Source organism: Monodelphis domestica, chromosome 6 (genome assembly GCF_027887165.1).
Source record: "Monodelphis domestica isolate mMonDom1 chromosome 6, mMonDom1.pri, whole genome shotgun sequence".
NCBI lineage: Eukaryota > Metazoa > Chordata > Mammalia > Didelphimorphia > Didelphidae > Monodelphis > Monodelphis domestica.
This window is the reverse complement of record NC_077232.1, coordinates 196,235,333-196,251,765: the sequence shown is the minus strand read 5'-3', so window position 1 is coordinate 196,251,765 and position 16,433 is coordinate 196,235,333. Positions and strand designations below refer to the sequence as shown.

Here is a 16,433-nt window from a genome sequence, read left to right as displayed (position 1 = left end):
AGAAGTCAGCAGAGAGATTGGGGCAGTGAAAGTAGAGTTGAGAGTTATTAGCATAGAGATGTTGATTAAGCCCTGGGAGTTCATGGAACCACCTGTGATGGAGAAAAAAATGAGAAGACAAGACAGCCCAAGACATCTAACGGATATTTAGGAAATGTTTGTTGACTTGACAGTTAATCAAATGGGACACCAATATCTGAAAACTAAAAATAATGCCCCTCTTAGCTACATTTAAGTTCAGACTAATGTCTAGATCATCTATTTAAAATCACAACTTGATTTTGGAAAGCCCTTTTAGAAACATTTGTTTTGAAGTCCAGATATGTATGGTTTCTAGACCAGGTTATATGATCCATAAATTCTAAAGCAAAAACAATGAGTTAAAACAAAATAATAAGGTAAACTACAAAGATAATTAGCCAGATGTACAAATACTCCCTGCATCTATACTGAAAAGTCAGCCCTCTCTGTTCAGAAGAAAGTTAGTCTCTTTATCTCCAGTAGCAGGAGAGGGCACATATTTGGATAAATGGAGACTCTCCAGCCACTCTGTTTGAACAGCTTTCATTTTAGTCTCCATGTAAGAGCTCAAGAGCCCCAATCTTCAGACAGAGGTCTGCTAGCACTGAGGTGAAGCCTCTTACCTGGTGGCTCCTCCCATCATTCTCTTTAGGCAGGATACCATGGTCAGGTCTATGCAACTTCTCTCTCTACATAATTGACCTTACCAATCCTTGTCTCTCTGCTGTCATCTACGATGCTGCCATCCATAGTAAATTCACTGTATGCAAGGCTCTTAAAATGTTTTCATGCTGAAGAGCTTCCTTACCTGAGCAGTGTATAAAACAGATGATACCACTATGCTATGGGTGCACACACAGCCTCCAGGAAAATGTAAGACCAAGAATTTCTCCCAATCACATGTTTCCCTTGGATGCAGGCAGCATGAAAATTAAATCCACTAACATGGTGTATATAGTGACATTGTCCTTTATAGCTAGCTGTTCGCAGTCAGAAAATTCAGCTGCAGCAGGTGAATGGAGAAATTGGAATCCCTTGTCTCCATCATATGTGGAGTTAGGAGAGAACAATGTGGATAAAAGTGGTGATGTATTACCGAAGACCAAGGTGTCTAGCCAACAGAATTATGGTGCTGAAAGGTGAAAAGAGCCTATGATGCAAATGCAAAACAATCTGTAGAATCAAGAGCTTCAAGGTGCTAGATGGTACCACTCAGAGCCAATTAATAGTGTATTATGAGATAGGGAACTAAAAAAAGCTAAGAAATGTTAAAAAAAAAAAAGATCTGATTCAGAACTGGGCCTAGAGTGGAGTAGTTACAGTTTAGTACCAAGGGCAAGTTCTTAAAAAATAAAGTCACAAAACTGTCAGAAAATAATGTGTTAGCTATTTTTTCTGGCATAGGCAAGACTAGGTGCCAGGAGCATCTGTTTGCTGATTTTGGCAACCATCCTAGTTCCCTGAGATCTTTGGGGACCTTATCAATGCATTATAAAATTAGAAGAATATTTCTCCCCTATTTTTAACACTTTATTAGACCTCAGAGGTCATTAGGCATATCAGGATCCAGTAAATACCAAATGTGACTGGGAACCTGGTGATTTCTCTATTTCTCTTCCCATGCCTGAGCATGAGTCACTGCATAACCTTGGGCAAGTTCAATTCAATTCTGTATGTTTTTATGGAACACCTATTATGTGGTCAGCTAGAGCCAGCTTTAGGCAAAATTGTGAAGTAGGCAAAGTTTGCCTTTGGCATCTCTGGACTCCCTCCTTTCATCATTTTCTTCCCAATCCAGCCAAGAAGCATCTAGGAGAAAGAATGTTAGATTTGGACCCCAGTCCAACTCGGAGCGATGCTACCTCAGACTTATGTGACCTTGGAGGAAATAATTTAACTTACTTGTCTCTGTTTCCCCATCTATGATAGGAAGGATTTGAATATAACCATATCAAAGGTACTTCCTAACTCCAAATGTATGATGCTGGTATCCACTGCTCTAAGATGCTTCATCTTTCCTATAAGAAGAAAATCTGTCTCATAAAACTAGAGTAAACCAAATGAGGCTACTGACTTAATATGGCCCATTCCTGAGAAGGATCTACTTTCTTTTCTCTCTGTTTTGCTCTAAAAAAAAACATCCTTATTTTCTGTCTTAGTAACAACTCTTAAGACAGAAGGGCTAGGGTTAGGCAGACAAGGTTAAGTGCCTTACCTAGGGTCACACAGCAAGGAAGTGTCTGAGGTCACATTTGAACCCAGGTCCTTCTGATTCCAGCTCTATCTACTGTGGCATGTAGCTGCTCTGAGAATCTACTTTCTAGCCTAATGGTGAAGCTTAAAAGAAAGGAAAAAAATCACTAATAGTGGAAGTGCTAGCATTGCTACAAAAAGATTCCTCCCAGAGCTTTTTGAATAAGGCCATTAGTTGACCATCAGTGCTGTGTGTGACCATTAGGTGCTGTGAAGGAAGATATCTATATCTATATATAAAGTTATATATAATAAAGGTATTGTGTATAACTATAGTAACATATTGTATACAAATAAGCCAAATTTCTACTCAAAAAGTTTATGCTCTCACTGGGAAGATGAATCAAATAGATATTCCTGTAAGAGTTTTCAGTGGCAGAGATACTGGAGTGGTTTGCCATTTCCTTCTTCTCCAGCTCACTTTACGGATGAGGAAACTGAGGCAGAGTTCAGTGACGTGCCCAATATCACACAACTAGAAAGTGTCTGAAGCCAGATTTGAACTCGGGGGGGGGGGGTGGGGGGGGAAGAGTCTGACTCCAGGCTGAGCACTCTATCCTGCTTTGCCACCTAGGTTAAGTTCTAAAGTAGTCATGCAGAAAACAAGGGTTGTAGGAACTCAGAAAAGAGAAAAATGGGCTGGAGAAATTGGGAAAGACTAACTTCTCTGTGCCTTTGCTTTGTCCCCTACATTACAGCCTATGTGGATTTTTAAGGAGATATCTTCAAGGTTTCAAATAATCCTCTGAGAATTATTGCATTATTAAGTATAAAAAGAGAATTTGATATCTGCAACCTTTTTCACCATGGAAGTCTTTTCACGTTATTATTTTGTTACATTTAAACTCATAAGAGTTGGATCTTAATTGATTGGTGTTGCCTGAAATACGACCCCTCTTTAAAAAACAGCAATCCAATATCTGAAAATCCAATATTATGGATCAGAGAACTCTTGGTGCCATTAATCAGGCTATAATAGCATTTTGCACTTTGCCCTGTATTTCTATAAGTGTGGGAACTCCCTTAGTGCTCTTCAGAGCTGGTTTTTGGATCATTAGCTCCTTGAGAACCCCTTAGGGCTCAAATGTTAATAGCCAACTCATAGGAAATAAGAATATAGATCTGAAATCCTAAGGCAGGGGAGAGGAGCACCTGAATAAGTTTCTGTTTCCACACAATTTTTCAGGAATACCTTTAGTCCCAAGTAGTCAATGGGTAGCACCATGCTTGAGGCCAAATTCTCCTAATGGGTCACACAGTCTGTTCTAAGCCCAGAGACCAAACTATTCACCATAGTCAGGTAAATGGCAAAGGCTTGTGTCTGATCAAAGGGAGGGCGGGAGGGGAGACAGATGAGCCCAGATCCATCACTAAGGCTGGAAAAACAGCTCTGACAACCTGTTCTGCAGACAATGAGGTACCATCTTGTTTTTTTGTGTTTGAAGTCAAGATGATCAGAAAATGGAGAAACCAAAGAGGAGAGGCTCCCAGAATCTGGGATATTTAACTGTTCCAGGGAAGAAAGCCTTTCTTTCTCTCTTTTTTATTTTTTTGAAAATTTTATTTAGTCAATTTAGAACATTATTCCTTGGTTACAAGAATCATGTTCTTTCCCTCCCTCCCCTCACCCCACCTCTTTCTATAGCCAATGCACAATTCCACTGAGTTTTACGTGTGTCCTTGATCTGAACATATTTCCATGTTTTTAATGTTTGTACTAGGATGTTCCTTTAGAGTCTATATCCCCAGCCATATCCTTTCAACCCATGTAATCGAGCAATTGTTTTTCTTCTGTGTTTCTACTCCCACAGTTTTTCCTTTGGATGTGGATAGTGTTCTTTCTCATACATCCCTCCAAATTTTTCAGCATCACTGCATTGCCACTAATGGAGAAGTCCATTACCTTTGATTGTACCACAGTGTATCAGTCTCTGTGTACAATGTTCTCCTGGTTCTGCTCCTCTCACTCTGCATCACTTCCTGGAGGTCATTCCAGTTCACATGGAATTCCTCCACTTTATTATTCCTTTGAGCACAATAGTATTCCATCACCAACATATACCATAATTTGTTCAGTCATTCCCCAATTGAAGGGCATCCCCTCATTTTCCAATTTTTGGCCACCACAAAGAGTGCAACTATGAATATTCTTGTACAAGTCTTTTTTCCTTATTTTCTCTTGGGGTACAAACCCAGCAGTGCTATGGCTGGATCATAGGGCAGGCAGTCTTTTATCACCCTTTGGGCATAGTTCCAAATTGCCCTCCAGAATGGTTGGATCAATTCACAGCTCCACCAGCAATGCATTAATGTCCCAACTTTGCACACAGCATTCATTACTTTCCTTTGCTGTCATGTTAGCCAATCTGCTGGGTGTGAGGTGATACCTCAGAGTTGTTTTGATTTGCATTTCTCTGATTAGAGATTTAGAGCATTTTTTCACGTGCTTAAGGAAGCCTTTCTTGATCTTCCAACTGAAAATAATAATGATGATGATAATACTGGAATCTTCCAAGGAGAGTCACTGATGGGATTTCATCCCATCCAGTATCTCTTTGCTTCATGAAGATCTTAATATTTCTTTTCCTTGACAATAAATTAACTTAAAATAATGATTTATTAAGATACAGCCTGGGGAGGGGCAGCTGAGTAGCTTAGTGGTTTGAGAGCCAGTCCTAGAGATAGGAGATCTTGGGTTCAAATTTGACCTCAGAAACTTCCTAGCTGTGTGACCTTTGGCAAGTCACTTAACTCTTATTGCCTAGCCCTTACTGCTCTTCTGCCTTGGAATCCAAACACAGTATTGATTCTAAAATGGAAGATAAGGGTTAAAAAACAAGATACAACCTGGAATGTTAGATACAGAACTGACTTCAGAGTCAGGAAGGCTGGGGTTCAAGACCTGCCCCTGACACATACTAACTGGATGAACATGGTCAAGTCACCTACTCTCCCTCCTTCACCTCCTCACCCCATCTCAATTCTCTAAGGCTCTTTTACAAACATTCAACAGTGGCGAGTTTCTACTTAGGAGAACCAAAATACAAACCAACTGATCCCCCCAACACCTGCCATATATACAGAATCATAATAGGGATATAAAGATAAAAAAGCATTACTAATCTTTGCCCTCAAAGAGGTTACAAAGAGGAACTTTTTTTTTTAAACCCTTGCCTTCTTAGTATCAATTCTAAGACAGAAGAAAAGCAAGGATTGGACAATTGTGGTTAAGTGACCTGAGGCCAGATTTTAAACTAGGCTTCCTAAAGGGTGGAAGAGAACAGAAATACAACCTCCCACATTCTGAATATTACACCTCTCTTAACTTAGTCTTAGAGTGTCCTGACTTCAGGAGTTACCTGTTTACATTGATTTGGATTAAGCATGTAGCCCACTAAAACCCTGCTAACCCTAATTATTGGATCACTCCCATCATCCACTGGCTTCCATCTTACACATGTGCTGCTAAATGAGACCAGAGAAAAATCACAGAACCATCCTGACTGGGTCTATAACAAATTTATGTCATATAATCTTACTTGAACCTCCTTGCTTCAAAGCAATCTTTTAATATCTCTAAATATTCCTATCCCACTTGCCATAGCAACTCTTCCAAATTGTTTCATCTTCCTCAAATCTCCAATAACTCTCCTGCATCCCCCCCCCCCAAATACTTGGCTGACAGATCTTGCTTCATATTGCATTGAAAAAAATTGAGGCCATTCACCAAGAGTTCCCTTTTCTCCCTTCCTCCTCATCTCACATCACCTAAATGATTCTGTCACCATCTCCTCCTTTACCTCATCCCACTTAATGAAATGGCCCTTCTTTTTCTATGGAAAAGTCTTCTATATGCATAAGTGATATGGTTCCCTTCTATCTTATTCAGAAGATTGTCCCCCTATTATCCCTGTCACCCTCTGAGAATTGTAGCATTAATTATGAAAGGTTAAATTTGAAAACTGCTTTGCAATGGAAGTCTTTCTATGTTATTTTATTAAATCCAAACTCACAAAAATTAGGTCTTGATTCATTGGCTTTAAAGGCTGTAGATTACACTTAAAACTCACTTTAAAAACAAAGACAGCCTAATATCCGAAATTCAGTATCAAGAGTCCATCACCTCATCCCCTAGATATCTAAAACATCTCTAAATTAGTGAATCGCCCATGCATAGATGGTTCACCAAGAATCCCAATCCTTCCACATGCTCTGGGGATGAGGAGTTGATCACATACAGGTCTTGTGCTTTCCAACTACCTGGGAGGGAAATCAAGTTCTGTCCCATTAAAAGTGACCTCCGCAATGACTCCCAATTCGAGGTTGAAGGACTCATCTGGGCTATGTGTGGATATATCTTGTATAAGCTGGTTCTATTTACTGAAATTGATAAAGCCTCAAGATTTGGATCTTCCATCTGCTTACAGTAGAATATTCTCTAGGATGAGGCAATCCTTAAAGAAGGAAGGATTACAAAGATCAAGGAAATTATTTGAGTCTTAAATGAAAACCCAAATGTAGAAATATGTATCAAAAATAAATCTTCATATTAACTGGCAGTTTTGAGAGAGAAAAATCTAAACTATCATTAGCAATATGGAAAAAATTGCTCTGTCACTAATAGTTAGAGAAAAATGTAAATTTAAATAACATTGAAGTACCACCTAATACATATCTGACCAAGATGACAAAAAAGAAAAATGACATGTTGGAGGAGTTATGGAAAAATAGTGCTTAAGTACTGTTAGTTGAGCTGATCCAACCCTTCTCGAAAACAACTTGGAAGTATTATTCCTCCAAAATTATACAACTGTGGATACCTTTTGACCCACTGATATTGTCATTAGGTCCACGTACTCCAAAGAAATTAAAGAGGAAAAGGACTCATATTTACAAAAATATAACTCCTTTTATGATGGCAAAGAATTGGAAGCTGGGGGATATCAATTAATTAGATAGTGGTTGAACAAGTTACAGTATATGAATGCGATGGAAAACCATTGTACTATAAGAAATAATGAAGAGAATGGTTTCAGAAAATCCTAGGAAGATTTGTATGAGCTGTTGCAAAGTGAAGTGAGCAGAATCAGGAGAACAATTTATACAATAATAAAATTGTAAAGATATTCAATTAAAAAATTTATTTAATTACTCAATTTAGAACATTATTCCTTGGTTACAAGAATCATATTCTTTCCCTCCCCTGCCCCCACCTCTTCCTGTAGCCAATGCATAATTCCACTGGGTTTTACATATGTCCTTGATCAAAACCTATTTCCATGTTGTTGATGTTTGCACTAGGGTGATCATTTAGAGCCTACATCCCTAATCATATCTCCTCGATCTATGTATTCAAGCAGTTGTTTTTCTTTGGTGTTTTTACTCCCACAGTTTTTCCTCTGAATGTGGATAGTGTTCTTTCTCATAGATCCCTCCAAGTTGTTCAGGATCACTGCATTGCCACTAATGGAGAAGTCCATCACATTTGATTATACCACAGTGTATCAGTCTCTGTGTACAATGTTCTCCTGGTTCTGCTCCTTTCACTCTGCATCAATTCCTGGAGGTTGTTCCAATCCCCATGGAATTCCTTTGAGCACAATAGTATTCCATCACCAACAAATACCATAATTTGTTCAGCCATTCCCCAATTAAAGGGTATCCCCTCATTTTCCAGTTTTTGGCCACCACAAGGAGCACAGCTATGAATATTTTTGTACAGGTATTTTTCCTTATTATCTCTTTGGGGTACAAACCCAGCAGTGCTATGGCTGGATCAAAGGGCAGACATTCTTTTATCGCCCTTTGGGCATAGTTCCAAATTACCCTCCAGAATGGTTGGATCAGTTCACAACTCCACCAGCAATGAATTAATGTCCCTATTTTGCCGCATCCCCTCCAGCATTCATTACTTTCCTTTGCTAGCATGTTAGCCAATCTGCTAGGTGTGAGGTGATACCTCAGAGTTGTTTTGATTTGCATCTCTCTGATTATAAGAGATTTAGAACACTTTTTCATATGCTTCTTAATAGTTTTGCTTTCTTTAACTGAAAATTGCCTATTCATGTCCCTAAGATATTCAATTTCAAAAGACTTAGTAACTGATCAACAGCATGACCAAACATGATTCCAACGGAATCATGCTATCTACCTCCACTTAGAGAGGTGATAAATTCAGAATGGGAACTTAAGCATAATTTCTTTTCTTTTTTGGTTTTCGCTAATGAGGTAATGTGTTTCACATGACTGAACATATTTGTAATGAGTTTGGTTTTTCTTCCCTTCTTCCTGGGTAGGGGATGGAGAGGAGGGAATGAATGAAAATATTCAGAATTAAAAATAAAAAAATTAAAAACAAGGAAAAAATTAATCTAATGGCCTTTTCTCCATTTTCATCTCTTAAACCTTATACAGACTTTGACACTGTTAATCATCCTCTTCTCTTTGATACTCTCTCTTCTCTAGGTTTCAATGACTCTACTCTCTTCTGATTCTTTCTATATCTGATTAGGACTTCTCAATCTCCTTTGCTGGATCTTCATGTTATAATCTGCTAACTCTGGGTGTCCTGCAGGCTTTTTTCTGGATCATCTCCTCTTATCAATCACTACTATTTCACTTGGAGCTTCCATGGGCTTCATTATCATCTCTAAGCTTGTCCAGACCCAAAGTTTCTGCTGACTTCCAGACTCCTATCTCTAACTGCCTATTGGACAACTCAAATAGGATGTCCTATAGATATATTAAACTCAATGTCTATAATTGAAATAGTTATATTCTTCCCTCCCCTTCCAATGCCAAACCCTTCCTTCTTCTAAGTTCCTGTTACTGTTGGGGGCATTACTTTCATCCAGGCTTATAAATGAGCTCTTTACTCCCTTACCCACACCCTCCATCCTCCTATATATTACCAACACCTGTCAGTTTTACCTTTGCCACACCTCTTGCTCTTTTTTCTCTCTCCTTTTGACTAAAATCCTTTCCTTCTGTCTTAGTATCAAGTCTAAGACAGAAGTGGAAAGGCTGGGAAATTGCAGCTAAATGACTCTCCCAGGGTCACATAGCTAGAAAGTATGTAAGGCCAGGTTTGAACTCTGGTCTTTCCGACTCCAGGTCTGGTGCTCTATCCAGTGTCACCTAGCTGTCCCCTCAGAGTTCTTTAAACTGCATCATTTCATCCAGAAAGAGGGAACTCTTTCAAACACTGTTCATAGAACTTATCTCCTATGTTAAGATTGCTTTTTTATTTTGAGAATTTAGAAACTTAAAAAAGATTCCTGAGATTAGGAAAACACAATTATAATTTCAGTAGCAATTGATTTAAGTTGGCTACTATTTATGTTTGCCTACCATGTCGTGTAGAAGTTTATATATGGTGCTCAGAGGAGGACTTCTTTGCTGTGGTGTTAAATGGACAATGTCTACTAATCACACATAATTGAACCCTGTTGGGACAAAAGCGGATATCCTGGCTATATGTCTGAAAGTGTGCATCAACATTAAGAGCTGTTAGTGAATATTTTGTATGTGTTTTTTTCCGCAGTCATCTTATGAGAAACTCTGTATCTCTGACAACAGATTTCAGTCACTGGTAGCCCTCATCAACCAATTTGGGGAAAGAGTCTCTTTGTAAATGAATCTGACTAGCCATTATTAATGCCCAAGAGAAAATAACTTGGCCTCATCTTTTTTTTAATACTGTTTGGAAAAACTCTCTATATCCTTTAGAGATCAGGGGAAAAAGAAAAGAACTGACATGTTTACAAAATATTTTTATAACAATTCCCTTTGTTGGTGAACTGGGGGATGTCCATCAATGGGGGAATGGGTAAACAAATTGTGGAAAAGGATTATGATGGAATACTATTGAGCAGTAAGAAACAATGGGAAGATTAATTTTTTTTAAACTTGGAAAGAAACATAAGATACGAAAGAATGAAAAGAGTAGAATGAAGAGAACATTATATATAGCTAAAAATTTAATATTTGAAAAAAAACTTGTGAATGTTCACTTCTAGAGAATGAACTGAGAAGCAGAAGCACTGAAGATAAAATCTATATATTTTGCAAGACGATGCCTTTTGTGGTGTGGGAAAGGGAGGGGATGAATAACAAAGAACTGCACTACATGTTACTTTAAAGAATTGACAAGGCTAATGCTTTTCTCCCCAAAGTATCATAGGGAGGAAACTGAAAGAATCTGATCTAGCACTGAATGAAATAGGTCTAACTTATTTCAACATCAACCTTTTTTTTAAAATATCAACTTTCTTTCTTAGAATGGATATTATGTATTAGTTCCAAGGCAGAAGAGTGTTGAGGGCTAGGTAATGGGGGTTAAGAGACTTGCCCAGTGCCATACAGGTAGGCAGTGTCTGAGCCCAGGACCTCCCATCTCCAGATCTGGTTCACTATCCACTGAACTATCTAGCTGTCCCTACCATCAGCCTTTAGGAGGGAGGACACAAGACACAATCAGCCTTTAAGGAGATCTCAGGATTCAGTGCGATCAATGACAAGAACTCACATATAGTAAACAGTCCCTGAACATAACATTACCCATCAACTGGGTTCTTTGCTTACCAAATAGCCCACTGCTGTTCCTCAGTACCAAAAGTGGATTTGGGGGAGAACATAACTGACTCCATTTTGTGCCATATTGGCTGTTATTATATAAATGCATGGAATGTCTCCTGTAGTACCTCCCTTCCCCTGATCACTTTACAGTTACAAAAGAAAACTAAAAAGGACTTTGAATAGCTCCCAGGAACTCACCCATATCTCTTTATCCTTTACATTGGAGTACATCATAGGAGTTTAAGGAATGCTGATTAACTACCAAAAAAGATCCTCTGTCCATGGTCCAGTGTCAGTAGCTATGCTAAGGAACACATTTTTTCTTTTGTAATAATTTGAGTATCCTTTTTCTTTTGCTTAAAAAACCACATCATTTCCTGTCTACATGCCCTACTTCATCTTAGCCAAAAATGCTTTGTTAGCTTGCCTATGTGACCTACCTGATCTCAGCTAGAACTCTGGGGTCAAGTAGCTCAGAAGGAAAAATTCAATCTCATTCTGTCTTGTCTGTCTCTCTCTCATTCTGTCTCTCTCTCTCTCTCTCTCTCATTCTGTCTCTCTCTCTCTCTCTCATTCTGTCTCTCTCTCTCTCTTTTGTCTTTCCCCCTATTTTGAACCCCCTCCCTCCCCTTATTTCCCCCTTTCCCTCACATTTATATATAGTACACACACATATATAATCTACATGCATATTACATATATATCATCTGTGGGATTGCGAGAGACACATGTTTATCACTTATTGATGGGATGGGGCACACTGTCGAGGGGATAAGCAAACTGCAGTGTACCTGTCTTGGCTTAGGTGCATAGTGAGAGTCCATTGATCACTGGTGTAATGGCTTTGGATTTGCATCAGTTCTTTAGCAATATTGTTTTAGCTCCTGAGAAATGCTGGGAATCACAGCATCTCTGGGCGAAAGCAAAGAATGGCACAAGGTAGCTGGGTGATTTGCATAAACCCCATGTTTAACCTCTGGGCACAGAGTCGATATTGTATTAACTTGCCACGGGTAAAGGCACTGCAGCAGAAAGAGATAACGTGACCACAGCATCATAAATGTTGGCAGGAGCTCAAGTCTGTGTGACTTTGGGGACAGAAAATGAAGCAAAGCTCTCTGCCTTGGCTTTTTGTTTTTTCTTTCCCTTTTGGGCAAGGGAAAAATGGAATGCAGAATTTGTGCATTATGCATTGAAAAATTCTGAAACTAACGAAGAATCCTAGTTCAGATGTTCCATTCACAAGCCCGCTTTGTGTTTCTTTTGGTTCTTTCAGAGAGCCAGTCCACAAAAGGCAACTTTAAACAGCTCAACTCTAGGGCAGCAGCTACGGGAGGGTCTCTCTTGGACCTCGGCAAGTCCAGAACCTCTGGGGTTAACTACAGCATTTAGCAAACTGAAACATGCAAAGGAGGAGGTTTAGGGGAAGGGGAGGGAGTTATATTAGAAAAGTTCTCCAGGGATTTTTCACTCAAATTTGTTCTAAGGCGAAATTTTGGGGGAGCTCTAGGTTGGAAACAGAATAGAAATTCTAAGCAAGCATAAGAACTCTTCAAATCAACATTATTCATTCTAGAGGCCAGAAAAAAAAATCTGTGGATTTGCAATCCATTATCTAACTTAAAATCCGAAGAGTTAACCTATATATAGTGCTTTCCCAAGGCCTATCCCTTTTGAGAATCATCATAACCCTATGAGGCAGGTACTGTAAGCATTGTCATCCCAACTTTACTGACAAAGAAATGGCAATTCAAAGAAATTTAGTGACTAGCCCAAGGTCACAAAGCTATTCTGGGTTGGAGGTGTTATTCAAACCTACCCAATATCAAATCCAATGTTCTCTAGTCACCATACCTGACTCTAAAATTATTTGAAATATTTGAGTCAAATTAAGACTTCAGAATATTTTGAAAAGCAGTTCACCAAACAGCGCAATTTGCAAAGCAATTTAAGCCATAATTATATTCAGAAAGAATATTCTGTAAGAGTTTATGAGTAAAGTGTAGATGGATTGCACTCAGAAGCTAAATTCCCTAGCCTTCAACTCCGGTCAGTACTATCTAAGTGGAATGAGGTTCATATTTCTGCAAACTAATTTAACTAAATTTCAAGAAAAAAAATAAAATTCCCATGACTTCCAGAAATTTACCTTAATTTGCCATGTCTACACTGCAGTAGAAGGTACAAGTTAATAGCTTTGGTAGAAATGCCTATTTTAGAATTATTACAATGAGTGTAAATTTCAAGTTAGACATAAATGTGGAGGGTCAGCTGTGAGTTCTCAAACATTGAAAAATTCGAGTCGGCTGAATAACTTGTTTCTATGGAGATGGTGTGCTATTTCTTGACTTGGTTTTTACCTATCTAAAGCCATTTCAGGAAGCAGCAGAGAAAGCTACATTTTAATTCCTAAACTTCACTAATTTAACAACAGACTGAATACCATAGTGTACAAGACCCACTAGTTTCATTAGTAAACTAAGATGACCAAATTAACATTAATCATGTTAATATATTTATTAATTATATTAATATTGTACTTATACTATTCTATTAATAAAGTGATTAATTAAGATGAATAAATTAAAAGATTAAAGAAGAACTAGTTTTACTTTACAGCAAAAAATATTTCAAGGAATTTGTATTATCCTAGACTTCTGTAAAAATCTGTAAAATCAGTACCAAAAACCAAGCATCACCTCCCTCCCCAAATGATCAGATATTGTTTTGTTTCTCTAGTAGCCTTAGGTTAAGATGATTCAAATATTAGCTAACAGAGGAATGAAGCCCAAAGAAGATTGTTTTAAAAATAGGGAATATTGAAAGATTTTAGTTCGAAATCACAGATTAAAGAACAAAATCAGCTTTCATTGAAGCAAGGTGTCAGGAAAGGCAGGAGAAAAGAATTTGTACAGTCAACTTTCCAATATCCACAAGCCAATTAGTTCCTGTCAGTTTATCTATGGAAAGAAGATGGATCACTCTTCTGGGTTATCTCCTCATTTCTACTACTTCTACCTTTTCCTTTGTCATTCAAGTCGTATCTGACTTTTCATGACCCCATTTGGGGTTTTCTTGGCAAAGATGCTGGCATCTCTTCTCCAGCTCATTTGACAAATGAGGAAACTCAGGCAAACAAGGTTAAGTGACTTACCCAGGGTCACACAGCCAGTGTCTAAGACAAGATTAGAACTCCCTGAAGCCAGGTCGAACATTCCCTCCACTGTGGCCCCTTGATGCTCTCCACCTCTCCCCTCAATCCTCCATTTAAGGAGGTGGCCCTAGGGCATCCATTCAATCTTCAATCGTTGCCCTGCAGCTGCAGGTTTTAACGTCTCTTGGGCATCCCTTCCCCATTTGCCTCTTTTCTGGGTTTCTTTTTATATGTATTTTCCCCTTCACTAGTTTGTGAAGTTCTTGAGGCCAAGGACTATTTTTATTTATTTGTTTGTTTGTTTTTTTGGTAATCTAGTGCCTGGTGCAGTAGGTTCTTAATAAATGTTTGTTGATTGACTGTAACTGACTTATTGCATCCACCTGGAATCCCCCTCTGGAGCTGAAGAGATCAAGTTTTCAGGTTTTACTCTGGGAGAAGATTAGTTAGGTGAATGGAATTTTCTTCACTTATCTAATGAACCCAGGTTCCCCTACCAGAAAAAGCCCCCAATCCAAAAACACTGAATCCCTTACCCCATTCATTCTACCATCCTGGAGAGGAGTGCCTTCCAGTTTAAGCTTTTTTTTTCCCCCTAAGGCCTTTTGTTTGTCCTTGGTAGGAGGAGCAGAAAGGAAGTGAGGAAGCTTGAGGGTCCTGGGGGAGTGGAACCAGAAATCCCAGGGATCTAAATAATCTGACAGCCTGATACTGACACGAGATGATCAGAGTGTTGTTTTTTTTAAAGGTTATGAAGCTCTCAGACATACCAGCATTCAAATATAAGTTCAAAAATACATTCCCAAGCCTAAAAAAAAAATCACGTTTTCCTACATTAGTAAATGTAATCGTTTGAACAAGGGCATGAATACACACCTCCCAGTGTTCTGTGAGAGAAAGACAATCTGCTTCACAACTATATATTTTTATCATAAACAAATGTCAACAAATATGATATTCATAATGCAAGAAGATTGCACATGAATGTGTGAGCTTTTATAATACTTTTTTAAAGTACATATTACATTTAACACAATAGGCAGAAAACTGCCATTTCTATGCATCCCCATCTGATCTTTTTCTCCTCTTTTTTCTTGATCTGCTTTCTTCTTTTTTGACATCACGATCAGTCTTTGACCCAGTGACATTGGCCTCCTTTCTTTTCCTTGAATAAGAAACTCCATCTCCCAACTCTGGGCATTTTCATTGACCTGGAATGCTCATCCTTCTCTTCCCACCTCCTGGCTTTCCTGGCTTCCTTGTCTTCCAGCTTAAAAAAAACCATTCTTAAGGGATGGATTTCCCAAATCTTTTACATTATATTGCTTTCCCACTGTTGATTATTTCCTATTAATCCATATTTGTATATGTTTTCTCACCTGTTGTTTTGTTTTTAAACCTTTTCCTTCCATCTTAGAATCTGTACCATGAGTTGATTCCAAGGCAGAAAAACAGTAAGGGCAAGGCATTGAGGGTTAAGTGACTTGCCCAGGGTCACACAGCTGGGAAGTATCAGAGGCCAGATTTGAACCTAGGACCTCCTCTAGGCCTGGCTCTCAATCCACTGAGCTATCTAGCTGGCCCCCCATCATTAGTCTTTTGTTGACTGTCATTCATGACTGGTCCCTGTATAGGTCAGAGTTCTGAATTCTTTCTGTTTTGAGTATTTGTATTTTCCCATTTTCCATGAAGTCCCAGGTTCTAAGAACTGGGCCAAGAATCTGAATTCCTATGAGATGCTAGCCTGGAAGTATCAGGCATGTCCTTTTGGCAAGTAGGTAACTGAAAGACAATGCAGAAACGGTGAGAGATATGGTAGGTAGCAGGTCTTGAGTCAAGGAGATGGTGAGGAATGATGCTCTAGAAGGGCTACTGGAGAAAGCTGCTGGCAGAACTGTGGAAATGGCCCAGTGTGTTAATGCTACAGAATGATGACCAGAGGCAAGGAGCAGCAAGTGACCAAGAGCAAAGGAGAGCAATCAAAAAGCCCCCCAGACTCTGGAGACATGCTGCCTGGAACTCTCCTTAGTGCTCTAGGCTATGCAAACTTGCTCTGCCCTCTGGGAATTAGAGGAGAGAAGATTCCTTCAAGGTCTCTACAGGGGAAGAGGGTAAAGGGAAAGTGCTGAGAAGTTTCTATTATTTTGTTACTATTTACAATAAAATAATGATAATACAATAAAATTAATAATATAAATACTAATAATACAATAAAAAGAATTAATAAAAATAATTTTAAAATTCAAATTAAAAGCTTTTACTGCCTCTAGGTAATTTTGTCTGCACAGATTTCTTTTTGCATAGTAAAAACTGAGTTCCTGGTCTGTGAATGGGTAAAAGATATAGCAAGTCCAGACAGGCGATTTGCCAGAGAATTCTCCCACAATTATGACCCCCCAAGGTCATGAGGCTGTCAGGTGCTGTCAGG

The 16,433-nt window shown here is 38.7% G+C and overlaps 1 protein-coding gene across 1 annotated transcript in view; it reads left to right on the top strand.

Annotated features, from left to right (window-relative positions):
* SPMIP2 (sperm microtubule inner protein 2) overlaps positions 1-16,433 on the top strand; it is a 179,478-nt gene that overhangs the window by 75,039 nt on the left and 88,006 nt on the right. The gene's annotated exons all lie outside the window — the stretch shown is intronic.